The sequence below is a fragment of the Cebus imitator genome, unplaced genomic scaffold, assembly GCF_001604975.1.
Source record: "Cebus imitator isolate Cc_AM_T3 unplaced genomic scaffold, Cebus_imitator-1.0 Scaffold747, whole genome shotgun sequence".
NCBI lineage: Eukaryota > Metazoa > Chordata > Mammalia > Primates > Cebidae > Cebus > Cebus imitator.
This window is the reverse complement of record NW_016108062.1, coordinates 372,427-388,272: the sequence shown is the minus strand read 5'-3', so window position 1 is coordinate 388,272 and position 15,846 is coordinate 372,427. Positions and strand designations below refer to the sequence as shown.

At 37.6% G+C, this 15,846-nt stretch overlaps 1 long non-coding RNA gene across 3 annotated transcripts in view; it reads right to left on the bottom strand.

Moving 5' to 3' along the window:
• LOC108296848 overlaps positions 1–15,846 on the bottom strand; it is a 50,546-nt gene that overhangs the window by 21,029 nt on the left and 13,671 nt on the right. For 2 of the 3 annotated variants that reach the window (XR_005198460.1, XR_005198459.1), the window contains exon 3: positions 14,252–14,344. This is a non-coding gene — a long non-coding RNA (uncharacterized LOC108296848). Of the gene's footprint in view, positions 1–11,415; positions 14,345–15,846 lie in introns of those variants that run through there. The other variant, XR_005198458.1, reaches the window with a different exon arrangement.

Below are 15,846 nucleotides of genomic sequence, written 5' to 3'. Positions count from 1 at the left end.
AATGTGATTTTAAAAATATAAAAATGAATCCCATAAAGACGTGAGAAAGACAAGTATATCTGACTGAGTTCCAGGCTGCCCCACTGTAGTAGAAAAACCTGACTAGATCACACTGATCATAATGATGTATACAAGTTTTTAAAAATAATTGCCACTAAGACTAGAATATGTTGATTATTAATGAGCTGAAATATATGGATCTATTGTGTTTTGACTTCTTCCAACCTATTTCATTAATGAAGTAGAATGATGGAGACCAACAGGAGACCTAGACTTGAAATCACAGCACTCTTATCAGAATTTCAGTTCCAGTTCCACCACGTGTCATTATCTATGTGATCTCTGTGCTCAATAAGCAGTGAATTTCAGAGAACTACCAGGACTCCAGGAAGCCGATTCTGAATTTGAAATTTATTTGTGTAAAGTTTACTGGGGTCGTTTTCTGGAGCAGCACCTGTCAGGGGGTCAGAGAAGCAGGATTGGGTCATAGTGGTTGCAGGTGACTTTCCAGGCATTTCTGGAGTTGGAATAACCCTTCAGAGCTGAATTGAAGAAAGAATGCCAAGACTTTGAAGACTTGTAGACTGTCCCCACGACAAGGGTGTAGCACTAGACAAAGCAGTCCTTTTTGGACAAGAGGGGACATTTCCTGAGAAGAAACTTGGCTGTGAGATATCAACAACCCATACTCGCAGCAGCTGTGGGCAGGAGTTTCTTAGTTCTGGAATCTGAGTGGAGCACTACAGCATCCACGACAGTCGTGAAAGGTTTTCAACTCAGGAAACATGACCCCTCGTGACTTCACTATGATTTCTTTTTTTGCAACTCAATGACTATTATCATTTTCACTTTGCAGGTGAAAATATAGAACCTCAGAGCTAAGTAACTTGCCTGACTAACAATGCCAAGAGATTGTAGGTCCCGTAATATACCACTAATGCTCTTGTGCTTTCCGTAGGACCATGTATCTGTCTACTTTGATAGCAAATGAAAAGTCACTCAATAGATTGTTAAATTGTTCAACATTTAATAGTTTGCTAAATCTTAGAAAATGAAAGGGGATTATGTGTGTATATGCTTGCATGCCATGTTTTAGAACAGGCAGATAGATATTAGCTGTTTCCCCCAGATGGTGGAATCGCTCAGGACTTCGGAGGAGTAGCAACAGAAAGCCATTATAACACACTTCATATCAAGCAGGTTTTGTGAGTCAAGTAATTGCTTGTAAACATAATACCATGAATAAAACCCGATATATATTTTTTGGACTTCACAAAATAGTCCCATATTATTTCTGCAAGTATTTTTTGTGTATCTCTGATGTTATGATGTACTCACTAGGGATACCGAGGTAAATGGAGCTTATAGATTGGTGACAGTGTTGTGTTGGATTTGGACTTCAGTACTGCAAGAGACTTCTGCAGATACGGTCAACCAGAGAATATTATGAACAGACAGAATAGTCTTAAAACTCAGCCTACTCCATCATCCCAAATCTGAAGTAGAAGAAAGAGAAGGAGGGAGAGGATTTACTGAAAGCAATAACTTATTTGCTCCAGCCTGGAAAATGTCCTACAATCTATGGAGCTGTACTAACTTGTGAATGGACCTCAATGACAATGTAAATCCCTGCTGAGTTAGTTGGCATAATCGTCAGCCTACCCACTCACAGGATGCCAGCTTCTGGGCCACAGGAGCTCATGGAGGCACAGTAGCACCGTGAGACTTGTCTTCATAACAGGACTGGTCCAGGCATCCACTTTTTCCTCCTCATAGACCCCATCTGCCGTGGGAAGTTAGGCTTCACTCTAACCATCTCCATTTTCTTAATATTTGCTCTTATCAGCCTGGGCCACCTCAGGATGTGCGTGTCTATCTAAAGGCACAAGCGGTTCTCCCAGGCCTCTCCCAACTAAAATGTGAGAGCAGTCCAGCAGAACACTGTGTTTGCAAGTAGAATGATGTGGACATGAGTCATGATTCCCTCACTTTGCAACCAGTAGGCTACTCAGCTTCTCTGGGCTCTGATTTCTTCATCTGCAAAATGAAGGTTGGCTGAGGAATAATAATATTTCATAATTGTGAGGAGCAAATGAGAATATTTGTGTTTTTTAGAAGGAATTGTATAAAAGTTCCATATGAATAATGATGCTGAGCTGGATGGGTATGCAGATGCATTTAGCTTGGGAAAAAGATAAGCCTTTACTTGGAGGAAAAGGCAGAATCACAGCTGTTGAATTTGTTTTAAAATGAATACAAGACACCTTTGTAAGCCACACTGACAAATAAGTCGACCCCACTCCTCATGTACTGGCTGACAACTTGCACCCCACTGCATCCTGTTTCCCTTGTTTAAATTCAGTAAAGGTCAGAGCAAACAGTCACCCACGGCAATTCTAGAAACCTGTTTTCTCCTATCCACTGCACATCTCAATCCATCACTTTAGAATAACATAGTCAGATGCAATTAGCCCCAGACTATTCAGTTACGCAACAGGTTTCCATATGTCATGAAGCATCGTACTTGTGAGACCACAAGGGTGCTGCACACACAGAATGGTCTTTTCCTCTGCTTTGCACTTTCAGCAAATAACACTTGAAGTCAGGTTGTCATGATAGTCTAGATTTAACATATCTAATTCCAGTCATTTAGAACTTTCCTTGAATCTGAAAATGCTCGGGACCCATCACTGAGTGTCTGTTTTGATTTCCCTGGAGGTTGAGAAGGAGATGCTTTTCTAGGTTTCTGAGAAAATACATCCTTCTTGGGCCTTCACTTCCCTGCACAAGCTATTCTTTTTGCTATCAATATGTTTCCTTCTTATCTTAGTTGGCAAATTCAGAACACAAGCTTCAAATTAGCCTCAGGTGGAACTCACCTGTGGTTTTCCTGAAGTTTGCAAAAGCAGAGAGAGTCACAGCCGTGTCCTTTGTTCAAAACCCTTCTAAGTACATCAGTTCCAATTTCCAATTCTGCAATTACTTGTTTAAATATCTTCCTTTTCTGTAGACTGTGAAGTCTTTGAAGAATGGCACTGTATTTTGTTCATCTTTTTGATTCAGAACACTTAGCATGGAATGAGCTCAAATTGTAAATTGAATAGATGAAGAAATATACAAATAGAGACTGTTTTCAAATGTTTATTTTCAATGGAAATATTTAACTCATTGTCTTCTGGTGAGGTGACATTAATTTTTTAAACACCATGCAAACTTATGCTGGCTATTTTTCAAGGAATAAAACATGGAAAATTATACCAGAAAGATGACGTTTCTTCAGTTTCTCCTTTCTCCACTGTGGGTAATTTTATTATTTTTTAAAATTTCTGTTTTAGCTATGGGCTGCTATAACCTGCGTAATTATTTAGTGGACGAATAGGCTTATTTAATGATAAGCCCTATCTGATATTCAGGATAATGTCTTAGAACTGTCACAGCTGAGGTGGGAGAAAGATATAGCTCAAGATGAATGGTTGAATTCAGATTAAATTGTCACTCTTTGGGCATCTGCTAAAGATTGGCTATGGTGCTGAAAACATCACCTACATTATCTTAATGATCAGTTGACACTGGCACTCCCGTTGTGCAGGTGTAGAAAGGAAGGCTCATAGAAGTGATTTAATTTGATAGAGATGACTCAGCTATTAAGCATATGCTGAATCCAGGTATCTAGTTTCACACGGACTGGAGATGGACTGGGATTCAGAGAGTTCAAGGGAGTGCTTAGCCAGTGGATGTGTCTCCAAGACAGCCAAGTCCCTGCCAACCCTGAGGTTTGTGATCTGTGTGGCTTGTTGAGGACCTCTACTGGCAGAACTTCCTGGACTGGTGAAGCGCAGTGAGGTTGGAGATTGGGAGGAAGAAGGGCAAAGGATCTGAGTTTGAGTATTAGTCTAGTCACTTATTAGATACATTAGGTGTTTCTTGCTTCATGCCATTGCTCTGTCTATGTCCTTCCATGTCTCCCCAGTGCTCTTTGCACAGAGATCGTAACTCTGTCCATTGCTGCATGGCCTGCCACTCCTTGCCACTCCAGCCTCAACTCATTCTGTACCCTGCTCCCTGCCTTGGGGCTGGCTTTACCAGGAGGCTTCAGAGCCTGCCCTCTCTTGCCTTTGCAAGTGCCATTTATACCACCTAGAATTATCTTCTCATCTTTCTTGTGCCACCTTAAAAAAAAAAAAAAGCCTTTTCATCTTTCAGCTCTCAATCCAAGCACCTGTTTCTCAAGCCAAGCCCTTCTGCTGCTCCAGGGCCACCTCAGCTTCCTTTGTGAGTCCCTGATATTGACCTGCCTTCCTTTCCTTCAGTGCACCTCACTTGCTTTGCAGGTAGCATTCACTAACGGATTAGGTGATTAATACTGGCCTTTCCTTTTAGACTGGAATCTCCATAAGAGCAGAAACAGCACAGCACAGCCCGCACAGATCAAGTTATCTACTCACAGACGGCTACTCTCTAAACATCCACTTGCCCTCTCTGAGTCTCAGATAGTCTCCACTCTGTATGAAACTAGACTATGGTAGCTGGAAAATCAAACTTTGTGATTCGCTTTTTAAAAAAACTATCAGAGTACAAACTCAGTTCATATCTACAAACTCTAATGGGTCCAATGACTACTAGTGAATGAATGGAGAAGGAAGGCGTAGACACAGCTGGTCTTATCAATGCTTAGCTGTCTGCAAGGCTTGAGCTTCAGAGTGCTTGCCCTTTTGCAGGTTTCTGACCTCCGGAGAATTCCAGGGCTTGTCTACCTATCTAATTAGGAGCCCGTGTTCATAGTAAAATCGATTCTTCATGTAGTATGGGGTTGAGGGATTGGTAAAAGCATTGACTTTGGAGCCAGACTGCCTAGAGTCTACCGCTGATTAGCTCTGTGAATTTAAGTGACTTAACCTGTCTCTGACTTAGTTTTGCCATCTGTAAAGTGGGGGCTCTCACAGTATTTATGTTGTACTGTTGCTGTGAAGATTAAATAATTTATATTTATTTTATAAAGTGTTTACAATAGTTCCTGACATATAGTGCATGCCATATAAGTAATTTCTGTTAGTTTTATTTCTTCAGGAGATAGGACATGCTATGTCTTCTCCAGTGCCAGTGCCTAGAACCACTTCCTTCCTAGGCATCCTCCCATGTCCCCAGTAGCTGTAGCTGTTTCTGCCTCCCTTTTGAGTTGCTAAAATTTGAGTGTCTTACTCTTAATCTGAATTGTCTTAGGGCAATATGGGTTATTTTTTCCCTCTGTCTTTTTCATTGCAAAAGCTTAGTTCTCCACTAGTGGGAAATAGTCCTATTGTCTCAGTTATACCTGGGCTCTACCCCACAAAAATTTGACTCACCAGATGCAATCAGGCAACAGGAACTTATGCTGGAGAGGTAACAGAGCTTGGGAAAGGTGGCTTTTGCTGGCATGAGTGAACACAGATCAGCTCCCCTGTGCTAAGCGGAGCTGCAGGTTGCACTATGAGTCTGTGTGCTCACTCACTCTCCCCTGGCTCACCTCTCAGTGGGCCCCCTGGCTGGAGAGCTGGCACGAGACAAACAGGAATGCTGAGGAAATGCCTTTCCAAGATGGGCTGCCGGGGAATTTAAACACAGAACTAGTTATTAAGGTTCTCTAACGGCATAAGAGAGTTGAGACTAGAGTCTGAGCTGGCAGAGAATGGTGTCTGGTATGGAGAACAGAATTCAAGCTGTACCAAGTAAGACATCAGTGACCTTAGGGAAAGTCCCTTCCTCTCTGTGGCCCTCCCCATGTGTTAAGGGAAAAGTTCATTCATCCATTCAACACATATTTATTGAGCTTCTACTGTGTTCTAGGCACTGCTGGACTGATGAACTCTTAGATGTATTATGTTGAAATCACTTTGTGAAATACATGACTCAAAGCTCAAATACGGTAAACTTGGGGACAAGAGCAGATGGGCTGCATTGTCTTAATCTGTGTAATCAGCTCATGGCAGAAAGCGTGGTGCATAACATGAGCTCTGGAAATATTTGGTGTTCTTTAAAAAATTCTACTGTTGGCTTTCTTTCTAAAATGTTTGTATACTATTTTATTGATGTAGTTTTTCATATTGATTATTTTCTTCCTTCTATTTACTTTGGGTTTACATTGCTCTTCTTTTTCCACCCTTTGAAGGTGGCAACATGAACCACTCTTTCTTAGTCTTTGATTTTTATAAAGTTGTAAAATTTTCCCCAGCATTGCTTTAGTTGTGAATAATTTCTTTTATTTGCTGTGTTTTTATTATGATCATTTCAAATACTTTAATGTCCTTTGTGATTTCTTTTTCAACCTATGTGGTATTTGAAAGTGTGTTGTTTGATTTCCAAATATTTGTGTTTCTTGTTTTTAGATGCTGAATTCTAATGTATTTCCTTTGTACTCAGAAACACAGTTGGCAGGCACAGTGGTATTTCCTGTGAGCTCTAGAAGGGACTGGCTCTGTGTATGTACAGGTCAGCTCTGGGCCAAGGATCCACTGAGATTTCTCCATATAGCATTCTGAGGACTCTTGTCTGAATAGTGCCCTTCTCTTTGCTAATGTGCCCTGCAAATTCCAGTTGCAATCATAGCCCTCAACTTTGATCTCTGCCACCCTAGCTCAGCAACACTGCTGTGCATTCCTTCGCCTCCATCTCCTTGTGACATGTGGATCCCTGAAACTTCCCCATGGCAGAAAGTTGAGAAAATATTGAGCTCACCATGTGTGTTTGCTTTTTTGCTAGCATTACAGTTCTCCTCCAAAAAATGTTTACAGTTCAGGTAACACCCACACTCAGTTGCAGCCAAACCCCAAATATTACTTTATAATTTCATCTGATTTAAGCTGCAAATATTGACCTAACAAGGTGGGTTCTGGAAGTTTAGGTTTTAAAAATGCATGTTTTTTAATTTTCAAAATGGGCTTATTTTATTTTTACCAGGGCCATCTTTATAGGTTTTAAATTTAACTTTTCTTTGCATTTCTAATTGTGATTTATTTATATTTATTAATTTTGAAGAAAAAATTATTAAATCATCTTTTCCACATTTGTGAGTTTCCATCATTTTGAGCAACTAAGTTGTACCTGCAATTGCTATATAAAACCTCTTTGTAACAATATCTGAACAGTGCTTTTTACTTGGTGCTTTTTAAAGATAACATAAAGAACTAGTTATGAGTGACTAATTTAATACATAAGATCAAATGTGAATGACTTACTAACTGGTTTACTTAAGTACAATGTTATCATCTCACAGTACAAACAAATCCTGATAAAGCTATAACAGGTTGATATTTCCCAGCTCTGCTCTCTCAGGTGACAGTGAGTCCTATAGTAATGTGTTCTCTTTAGTAATATTATAGTAATATTTTTAGTAAGATTGCTTTCTTGTGCTTGCTTAGATGTTCTTACTAATTCATGTCTGATTTTACACATTTTGCTGAGTCTTTTCTGTGATTCATGCTTGTCCATGCCAGAGGTGCCCAATAATTCTGTTTCAGATAAGTCACTACCTTGTATCTGTGTGGAAAGTGTAATTCTAGAAACTTCTCAAATTCTTTGTTTGTAATTCCCTATAGAACACCAATTATGAACAGCTTTCATTTATTGCACTTTTTAAAAAGCAATTCATGTTTCTATTGCCTACTGCATTCATCCATAAAAATGCTGAAATTTGAAGGATTTTCTTTCCCCCCTTCAAAGTATACTCTGCAAAATTACTTTGTGTAGGCTCTTTGTTATCTGAGAATGGCTTCTCTCTATGGCAAGAAGAGGGGTTTAGGCTGCTTGGGTTTGGATTAAAAAAATACAAGTTTATTATCTAAAAAAGCTTGTTTCACTTGGTCAAAGGTTATTGATGCTATATTTAATTCTTGTGTCATATTGTAAAATAATTCCTAGATGTATCATCTTAGGTTTTGCCTTTACTTATTTAATCCTCATTTAAGATGGTAAAAATGAGATTGGTAATATTTATTCTGGATATTTGAAAGATTTTCTTTTTCTTATAGATTCTTTCATATATTTCAAATAGATAAGACTGCTAGCACAGTGAATTCTGGTAGATGAGGTATGATTCTACTACTCACTTGTATTGATTCATCTGGCAGATAGAATTTAAAATCATAAATGCTACTATTTTAGGGAAAAGAATCATGCTTCATACCCTGGAGGATACAAAATAAACAGATTTTTGATGCTCAAGTTGCTCAAAACATAGATAAAGTTTGGGCAAAGTTACATGCAAAATTAAATGACAACTCAAATTTTTTAATGGAAAAAATTAAGAAAATTTTGTAAAAAATAAATGGTTGGGCAAGTAATGTGGACAGTTCATAGAAGAAACAGGATTGGAGTGGCTAAAAAAACTTTTTATAGAGACTGTGTTGTCAATTATATAACCTTTATATACTTATTATAGCCTTAAAAAATAAACCCTTGCTGTTTAAACCCTGTAATTGTGTTTATATGCAAAGGTTTAGAAGGCTCTTTGGTCTTTGAAATGCAACAGGCCATGCTGTCTACGTTGTAAATATTGACATAACAAGATGGGTTCTGTAAGTTTAGTTACCATCATCTCTCCATTCTATTTAATTCATAACATCTAATTCCTCTGCTCTCCTTGTTCCCACAGAGAGCCTCATGTGCTTTCTAGAGCCCCAACTTTCCACTTTTATTGTAGCCTTCTCAATCACAAGGCTGTCCAAGGTTCCCTTGAGGCCAACTATGGGATCAGCTCCATATTCTAATTCCAAACAAGGTTACAGGCCACCATGGACTTCTAGGCTCCTGCCACCCATGACCATGAACTGAAATAATTGGGCAATTATTTGTTTTGTTAATCTTTCACATATATATATATACACACACACACACACACATATATATATATATATATACACACACACATATATATATATACGTATGAGATTTTTCATATATATGGAAGATTACATATGAAAGATTTTTTATGTATATTATTTATATATATATAATATATATATAACTCATTTTTATACACACACACACACACACACACACACACACACACATATATATATATATATATATATATATATAAATGTTTCAACGTTTACTATTAGAAGTGCTTTGGTCTTTATTTAGAAGTTTGGTGATGTTTCTGTGACCAAAAATATGCTGTAGGAACTTGTTTGTATCAATTAACCTATTTTGTTACAAATCCTTTCACTTAAAGTCACAGTTTCCAAGAACCTGTGGATGACATTGAGGACTTGTTGTATTTTCAATTCATCCTCTTGTTTAATTCACATTATTACACCATCGAGTAGATACAGTAAGTAATTTGTATTTCTATTTCATACATGAGACTCATATTGAATAGGGGAAGGTAAAACCTGAGACTCCTGACTTGAATTCTAAGGCTCTTTCTTTCACCCTATACCTCATTTGGAGGTGTAAAAATTGGAAAACAAGACAAAGAGGATATAAAAGATAGTGTAAGGCTTTTCTTTCATTAAAAAAGAAAGATCAGAAACAAAACATTAATTTTTCGATGTGAAGAAAGTTTTTTTTGTGTGTTTTTATTTTGTTTCCCCATGGTTTTGAGTTTTCTAACTTTCTTGCTTTCCCTCCTGGGCTAAAAATCCCATAAAGTTCCTTCAACTGATTTCCAGCTCAGTTATGCAAACTCAAGAGACTTGTGTAGCTTGAATGCATTTGAAGATAACCCTTAATTAGCGATGCTTGGGTGAAATCCTCAGGCATTGATATCTCATTCATTTTACTGGGGCTCTGGTATTTTACTTAAAGGATCAGCAGTGAGTAATAACAAGGTGAATTATGTGGTCATGACCTGAAACTCATTATGATCATCATAAAACTTTTGATTCTTTCCCCTCCCTTTGCCAAAGTCCTTGGAATAGAGGAATAACTTAGAATGTAAAACCACTGTGCCCCCAGATCTTTTTGACACAAATTCACTCCACAAATATTATCTATGCATGATCACGAAGAAATGATATTTCTTTTTTTCTGTCTAGGATGTGGCTATAAGGCACTTTGTTCACTAAAGTAGGACTTGGATGACTGGAGGTGTCAGAAACAGGAACGGTACCTGCCCAAGGAAGGAGGGAAAGCTGGGATGCACAGATGCCTGGTATACCTGGGATCTGATATATCAGGGAAGGGCTAAACAGGTGGCTGGTATGGCTGGGATCTGAGTTTGACAGAAATGCACAGGGATCTACTCAGAGAAACTTTTTGATTGAAAATACTGTGGGTTAACAGCATCAGGGACAACTGTCCACAAGTCGCGAGACCCCAGTTTCTGAGCTGAGTTGCAGGGAAGAGAGGAAAAGAAATTAGGAAGAACTAAGAAAAGCAGGACAGTTTTAGAGGAGTTAGAGGATTAAAACAAGAATTTAAAACAAGCTCAAGAAACATGTCAGAGATTCAGTTAACTAGGGTGGAGAATGAGATCCTGGCAGAACCAGTAGCAAATATTTCTTTAGTCTATATTTTTATGTATTAGACAAAGCCTGCTCTTATCATGTCATGGGTAAGAGTAAGTTTATTCATTAAATTCACAAAAGCTTTTTGAGCACTTATCATGTTTGTAGTCAGTGATGGGAATTCAGTAGATGAAACAGAAAGGCACCCTGCTGTCAGGCAGTTTATATTCTAATGGAGGGAGAGAGACAATAAACATAATAAATGGAGGAAGTTAAATAGAGACGACATTTAGTATGTTAAAGGTAATGTGCAATGTGAAAAACTGGTGTAGGGCAAACAGTATTGAGAGTGCTAGGTGTTCAATCAAAATCAATGCAGACTTAGGTAAATGGAAACTTTACTTAAACAGATATTTCACCAGGGAGAATGCGTCCCTTTCAGAAATCTCAGGTGTCTCAAAATCAATCAGAAGGGGACAAGTCTTTTGGAGAGAGGGAGGGGTAAAACTGGCAGGGAAGTTTGTAGGGGCAGAAGGCAAGAGGGCGGGGTGAACAGGTGTCAAAATCAGATTGCTTCAGCAGATAAACTTTTTGTTTGTGGTCGGCTGATTCTCGGAATGAATGTTGAGGAGGATATTCTGCACTTGAAGTGCTTAGTGCTTATTTAAACTTGAGGGCAAGTCAAAATGTAGGGGCCTGTATGGAGGGGCCTGTAACTCCTCTAATTTTCCTTATCTTTTAAAATATTAACATTAATATGGGTTTTTAGGGCCAGGCGCAGTGGCTCATGCCTGAAATCCAGCATTTTGGGAGGCTGAGTTGGGCGGATCACCTGAGGTGTGGAGTCTAATACCAGCCTGGCCAACATGGTGTAACCCCGTCTCTACTAAAAATAAAAAAATAAAAAAATTAGCCGGGCATGGTGGCAGATGCCCGCTACTTGGGAGGCTTAGACAGGAGTGTCACTTAAACCCAGGAGGCAGAAGTTGCAGTGAGCAGAGATTGCACCACTACCCTACAGTGCAGGCGACAGAGCAAGACTCCATCTCATAAAACAAAACAAAACAACAAAACAAAGAACATGAGGTTTTAGGACTCTTCACATTTGCCCTCCTATGTTTTCCTGTTTTTAAATTAGCGGACTACTTGTCCTCGCTGAGAAACGGGAATCTAGGCAGTCTCTTGGCTTACACTCTGTTAGCAGATGATGTCAATTTTAACAAATCTGGCTACAAGTGTTCTTAGGTCCTTCCAACAATCTTAATGGACATGTGGGCTACAGATCAATGGAAAATGGGGCTCAAAAATGGGGCTTAGTCAATGATTATTTAATCTCTTTTCCAGCTATTCTGTTTAACACCTAAAGGAAACATTAATATAACTTCTCTTCTGAGTTCCTTTTCAACCTAAGTGTGATCTGCAGCACTGATTTCACACCAGCCATATACTCTAGCCCACAGACAAGGTCCATGTGAAGGAATTCCGGAGCAACAACTCTGGGAGCAAAATGGACTGTGCTCTAATTTTACAAAACCTTCTTGTTAGAGGTGAGAAAAAAAAAAGACGTTGTATGTATTGCTAGCAAGAAGGTTGGTCTAAAAATGAAGTGACTTTGACATCTGGCAATCAGCAGAGCTTTTGTGTGTTCTAGGTCCTGTAGCTCAAGGCTAGTCATAGGACCAGTGACCCAGGAAACGGGTGTGGTATGGGGGGTGAGGCAGATGCTCTCTAAGAGGTATCAACTGTTTTCAATTTTATGAAAAGATCGATATCTAAGAGTAAGCCCAGGACAGTGCATTTAAAACTTAACCATGTCTTTTCTCAGAAAATGTGATAGAAAAAAACAAGTCTGAGAAGGTACTTTTTTGTTCGCTTTGTGGTTTGGAGCTAAGAAGTGTAAATGGGTGGAGTACACTTGAGGTTTACATCTTTTTTGTTTTGTTTTCTGGCATAAAGATTTTAGTTCTTTATACTCTTGGGCACCTTTTCCTTACATACATCCCTTTGGAGGTCAGCTTTGCCCTGCATGGACAGCAAATCACAGCCCTAAAAAGTGCCACCAAAACAAAATGAAGCTAATGTCACAGATAGCGCTAATTTCCCAAAGACTAAAAGGGATGCCTACATTTATTTTTCTTGTCTTTTAGCCTAAAAGGAAGCTTTAGCCGAGATGTTAAAGGTACAAGTTATCTTCTCATGTCTATAAACGGCAGAACGAAATCCACAGCAAAGTTTTGAAAAACTGTATAGATATAAGAAAAATAACCCCAGGATTATTGGTACAAACAGGCAAACTACTGGTCTACCAGCAGCTGTATTTCCTAATGTTACACTTTGCCTACAGTTCTAACTTGTAACTACTAAACAGGGAGGTATTCTTTCCTTTCTCTCAGCTCAGACACCTCCTGTAATTTCTCTTACATTGATAGTGAGCAATTACAATGCCTGCCAAAATAAAATGATAGGTTCATTAAATATATGTTTTGTACAACCACAGAAGAAGGAAGAATTCCTAGCTTCCCCAACACCAAATATGATTTTATTCAAAGCATCTTGAGCTACTTGTGGGGAAAGAATAATTTTATTTTTTAAATTTCTAATGCTGATTCTTTCATAAAATATAGTAAAAATCAATTACTACAAAATTATTAAAAAGGCATAAAATGCAGATCTTTTTAATTATGAGATTCAACAGACATGAAATTTCTTTGCCAAATGACTATAAAAGTTTCTAAAGACTTACTTTCAATTTCAGTACTCATCTTGTCAGAGATCAAAATTTGCAGCCCTGCAGTGGACTGTTGATGGCCTTGGAATATCATCTTTCTCCAGTAAAATATTCTGAGTGAATATTGTGATTAATCTTTTTTTGAATGCACATCAATTGAAATATTTCTTTGTATGTCTACATCTATCTATCATCTATCTATCCACCTATTTATCATCTATCTATGATTTACCTATCCATCGTCAACTATCTTTACTTCGTATATTATTGCTTCCCTAATTTCAGATCGTATGCTTAAATGCTATTTTCTTTTCTTTTTAAATTTGTTTAACTTGTGGCTACAAAAACATCTCTCACTAATGAATCCCAAACCAACTGCCAAAAAGCTGGGAAGAATGTAGTGTGTGTGTGTGTGTGTGTGTGTGTGTGTGTGTGTGTGTGTGTGATGTTGGTTATCCTATAACAATTTACTGTAATGTGTTAAGTACTTGTGGGAGAGTAGTCACTTGGCTTGATTAGTGAATGTTCTTTTCATATTTTCTGACTGCAGATTTTTAAGTAAGTAATAAAAGTCACATTAAAAAGGTGAATTTGTTTATATTTTAGGCTTCATTTATTTTATTTCTTAATATTAATCTTAACGGTAATGCTTTGATGTCAGAAATATTTTTGGATATTCTTTGGTTATACGTCAAGGTTTTCACAATGAAATGCTTAACTGACCAATCTGTTTTCTTTTTTACTGCTCTTTTTTTTTTTTTTTTTTTTTTTTTTTTTTTTTTTTTTTTTTTTTTTTTTTTTTGTTTTTGTGTTAATTTAAAAAAATTCTGTTCCATTTAGTTTGAATCTTAAATTATTTATTACTTCTCATTTTTAAAGGTGAAGGACTTAGTTAACAATCTTTCTCAGTCCCTATGTCTTAATTCTGTTTTCTATGACCTGCAGAGACCAAAATTAGCATATCTGGGACCTAACGCTCCTTGTGATTGCTTTGTTTATCCTAGATTTGCATTAATTTTCATCTAAACCCTTGTCTTCTGAAAGTCTAAAAGGCAAAATCTGAAGCCATTCATCTTCTTGTATCTTTAATATTACTTACCTTCCTCCTGGACTCATGTAAGATTATCCTTGCATTTGGACAGGAGGGAAAAATATTTTCCATCTACTCTCTTCTAAATTCTCAGCTGAAGCTCTGCAACAAAAGATAGATTAATGAACAAAAACTAACAAAGGTTTACCATGTGCATATCTCATATATACATAAGAGAAACTCAGGGATGAGTAACTTAAAAAAGTTTGGTTAGAACTCGGATGTATATAGCAAAGGAACAAAAAATTTTTAGAGAAGTGACAAGACAGAGGAACGAGACCTATAACCTCTAGGAATAGTAAATTGTGGGAGTGCAACTATATGAGAAACAAGTGGTAGTCAAAGTCTAATTGGTCAAGTTTATTATGCAGATCCGTCTGGTACCATATCCAGGCTGACAAGGATCCATCGCTGTCTTTAATGATTAACTTTCATCCTTCTTGGTACAGAGGTAAAGAGGGGTACTTTTGCAAATTTGCTTTCTACTTTTAGGAAAATAGGTGGAGGGCAGAGAGCTTTTTTTTTTTTTTTTTTCCTGTTATCTATTTCTTCGCAATTGTTTTTACTCAAAATAATTCTTATGCCAAAGTGGCATTTTTTGCTCCCTGTCACATTTAGGGTCATAAAACTTGAAAATTAGAGGAAAATTTTTCTCTTTCGATATTGCTTCTAAGAAATAAATCAATGGTAAATTAAAATTAATGTATGTATGAGATTTCATATCTGAGATTTAAAAAGTAATGTGCACAGAAAAATCACATCTGTAATTACACAAAAATAAACACAGATCATGAAATACAAACAAAAGCTAAAGAGTAAAGAGGAAAAAGTGGATACAAACATATGGAAAAATTTATTCTGAAACAGTACCTGGATTTGAGAAGAAAGTTAAGTTGCTTTCTTGTATAGCATAGTAATTAAGAACATGGACTCTGGAGCCAGATACCTACATTAAAATCTATCTGACACCATTAATATCATTACGATTGGGGTCAAACAACCTCCTAAGTCTGAAATAAGTGGGGATAAAAAGAATACCTCTCTCATGGTATCATGAAAAATAAATGATTTAATAGATTTAAAGCATTTAGAATAGTGGCCTAGGAACCATAGGTATAAAGATGAATGTGACATACTTTATGTTCTTTGAGAGCTATCAGTAACTCTTATAAGCAAAATGTAAAACAGTGAAAGTTAAATGCTCGAAGATGGACAAATGATGGACAGATAGATGGGCATAGCAATGTGGTCATTAGAATATCTATTCAATAAATAAAGAAACTGAGACCCAAAGAGTTTGTGATCTCTCGGCTAGCAGGACAAGGGCTGAGATTACAACTTCTTTTGCCATCTCAAAGGAGAGGACTAAGGAGGGAGGCTTTTTTCCTCTCTGCAGCATAAGCTCAGTTTCCTCTTTCTTTCTTTCTTCCTTCCTTCCTTCCTTCCTTCCTTCCTTCCTTCCTTCCTTCCTTCCTTCCTTCCTTCCTTTCCTTCCTTCCTTCCTTCCTTCCTTCCTTCCTTCCTTCCTTCCTTTCTTTCTTTCTTTCTTTCTTTCTTTCTTTCTTTCTTCCTTCCTTTCTTTCTTTCTTTCTTTCTTTCTTTCT